Here is a 3,768-nt window from a genome sequence, read left to right on the forward strand (position 1 = left end):
GATGTGACCGTTCTTACTGAAACATATGATAGACCATTTATGACAGGTTCTGATTTTGCTGACCTGGATAACTATAATGTCTTTCGAAATGCTAGAGCTGATGGACGTGGTGGTGTTGCTATTGTTATCAAAAAATCTCTTCGGGCTTTTCCCATGCCAGAGCTCAATACTCCTTCCCTGGAAATTTTATGCGTTGAGTCTCGTGCTATTAATCGTATTTTTATTGCTTTCTATGCGCCCCCTGACAAAAGTATTCATCTTGTGCCTGCTTTAATTAAACACCTTCGTTCTAATTTCTCTCTTGGTCTATTAGCGAAGTGCATAATCATGGGTGATTTCAATCGGCCTGACATAAATTGGTCTAGCAAAACCGCAAGAAAACCAGCCAGTCGTGAATTGCTGTCCGCTATCAAAGAATTTGAGATGATACAGCTAGTCGACTTCCCCACCAGGAAGAAAAATTGTCTTGACTTGTGTCTCATCAGTGCCAACTCGCTTTTTTCACCAGCATTTCCCATCAGCCCGCCCTGCTCTACCAACGATCATATCGGTTTTGAATTTTCTTTGAAACTGAAGAAATATCGCAGAAAATTTCGAACTGTTAAGCGATGGAAAATCGAAAGCAAGAATGTTGGTCAGTTCATTGACGCGTTAAATGTTGTAAACTGGGAGAGTTTATTTTGCAAATTAAACGTTAATGAAAGAGCAGATAAATTTGAAAATGTTTTTCTCGAAACAGCAAAAGCGTTTTTTGAATTCAGTGACGTGAAAATCCGGATTGGTGCAGTGAAATATCCTAGAAATATTAAAAAAGTAATAAATTCGAGAGATCGTGCTTTTCGACAACACCGGCAGACAAATTTACCGAAGTTGAAATCTAAATGGAAAAAATTGTCAAAAAAATTAAGTGTCTTGCTAAGAAAATTTGAAAAACATAAACTTTCTGATATTTCAACTGCACACAGAAAAAACCCATCCAAATTTTGGCGGTATATGAAATCGATGAATGACCGCATCGGTATGCCACCACTCAAAAAGCCGGATGGCACGACCGCTGTTACGGATAATGAAAAAGCCAATCTACTGAACGCTCTGTACCGCGAGTCTCAGTCGACCTGCAACGCGCACTGTACTGGCACTGATTTAAATTTAGTTTGCAGCAACGAAGAAAGATGGGAAATCTCGGAGCTTCTGATTTTTAAACAACTTGCAAAAATTTCTGTAACAACTTCAAGTGGCAAGTACGAAATCACCAACAAACTTTTGAAAATTGCTGCTCCAGGCATTCTTACTCCGCTCAAACTAATTTTTAATGCCGCTATCAATGAAGGTGTGTTTCCGGTGAAGTGGAAGCATTCATTCATAACTCCAGCACCAAAAATCTCTGCAGACCACAGATTGCCGGGTAGCTATCGACCTGTTTCGATGTTGAATCCAGTTTCGAAAATTTTTGAGCGCTGTCTTGATCAATTAATTCGCGAACACTTGTGCAAAAATTCAGTACTTCTGGATCACCAGTTTGCTTACCGGCATAAAAGGTCTACTGAGCTACAGCTATTTCTTTTTGTCAAGTCTGTGAACGATTTTAACACAAGTGGCATTGCAGTAGATGCAGTCTTCTTGGACTGTTCAAAAGCTTTCGATAAGCTTTCCCACGAATCCATCATAAAGGCGCTGATCGAAATGAATCTTCCCAGCCACATCATCCATTTGGTCTCTGACTACTTGAAGGAACGAACACAGTGTGTGACAGTTGACAATGAGTTTGCTGATTCGTTACCCGTTAACAGCGGTGTACCTCAGGGTTCAGTTTTAGGGCCATTACTGTTCATTTGCGTTTTAAACTTCATTCTTCGCGCATTAAAAAACGGGAGCGCCGCTCTCGTTTTTGCAGATGACATAGTTATTTTTCGCCCCATTACTGAGACAGCTGACAGTCAGTTGTTGCAGGAAGATCTCGTTTCTCTCCGTGAATGGCTTGCCAGCAAAAAGCTCAGTTTGAACGCTGCTAAGTCTGCGCATGTTCACTTCTCTAAACAGAAATCCTCTGTTTGCCCATATTATTACAGTATCGATAATGTATCGATTCCGACTTGTGATCATGTCAAACACTTGGGCATATTCGTTGACCGAAAACTAAATTTCAAATTAAATAGTGAAAATGTAGCAAAAAAATGCAACCGAAAAATCAGCTACATCAATCACATTTTCCGTTACACGGATTATGGCGCTCGCATACGACTTTTTGAGTCACTTGTCCTCTCGGTTATCGATTATTGTTGCTCCATCACGCACCCGTTATTCAAACAGTCTGCTGATCTCATAGAACGTTGCCAAAGAAGATTCACTAAATCTTTGCGACTCGGCAACAATGTTCTTGACTACAGTGCACGGCTAAAAGAGCTCAAATGGGATGATTTGATTACTCGTCGTTTAAAAAAAGCACTTTTGTTCTTGTACAAATTGGTTTTCCGGGTGATTCCTATGGGTAATCAAGTTGTTACTCCTCTTACGTTCTCGGTCTCTGCGCTTGAGTCTGTTGCAGGAAACACCAGGTCATCCGAGCGTCTGACGAAACATCCATGTCCTATAAAACCTGCCGCGACGACCTTTTGTGGGATAACGGTGACTACTGACCACCAGTCCTATGTAAACACCCTCGCCTCCATCTGGAACGAGCTTCCTTTGCAGCCGACAGCCTATGTCACATTAAAAGCCTTTTCAGAAGCCCTTGAAACCGTGAAGTTATATGAGCTGCCATCGGTCGAAATCTTTAAAGCCAGTTTTTACTCTAAATAACGCTTATCTGCGCTTTTTTCTTTCTCTTGCTTGTGGTCAATGGGTCCTGTATTAAGTATGTACTGCTACTTCTATGCATAAACGGTTGCGACCTAGTTGAAAAGTAAAGAAAGGCGATTACGTGCGTAAGTGTCCTTGCTTTCCTTTTTCCCACGATTTCTTTTGAAAATGCTTTTTGAAAATTTGAATTAATTTAACTGTACGTGGGTTTTGGTTTTATGCATCGACCCCAGCGCGATCGTCTCCCTCCCTTTTTTGCACACGATAGCGTCAATTTATCGCAACCGAGAAAAAAAAACTAATTGCCATCTTTATGTCTCTTCTTGTCTCTTAATGTTACTGCAGCTGATCAGAAGTACTAAACTGATGTTTTCGTGTTTTTGCTGAAGAATGCTTTGTGTTTTGTTTTGCACTTTTCAATGTTAGATTGCTATGTCAGTATGTCGTTTCACGACTGTTGTCTGTAGCCTAGAGGGGGCAAATGCTCCGTGCAAAGGACAATAAACTTCCATTATCATATTATTATTATCATCTCCGACGACGGTCATTCTCTCCTTGTTGACTTTGACGCGTAACACATGGAGCCCTGCTGGATAGAGGCCAGTCGCGTATGGCTGGCGCTGTCTGCCGGCGATTTGCCCCATGACAAAAGCTTGTATCGTAAGGCGCCGGTGCAAGTGGCGCTGCGGGACGAACACGACGGGCTTTTCCGCTTCCGAGCTGCGGTTGTAAAGGGCATGTTCTGGACGGACTTCAGTCACATTATTATGTTTTTTGTCGGAGCGCCGCCTTCCACGACGGATAGCGAGTCTTTGGGCTTTAACGCAGGCATCGAAGTGGTCGACCGGTGTCAGGTCATCCCCGAATTACCGTCCACCCAAATATCCGGCGCCAACGCAACCAAAGGCTTCCATTATGCCAAGCACATTATTCCTTTTCCAGGCGCGTTTGTCCTTCAAACAACCGTTG

Source organism: Paramacrobiotus metropolitanus, unplaced genomic scaffold (assembly GCF_019649055.1).
Source record: "Paramacrobiotus metropolitanus isolate TYO unplaced genomic scaffold, Prichtersi_v1.0 Parri_scaffold0000027, whole genome shotgun sequence".
NCBI lineage: Eukaryota > Metazoa > Tardigrada > Eutardigrada > Parachela > Macrobiotidae > Paramacrobiotus > Paramacrobiotus metropolitanus.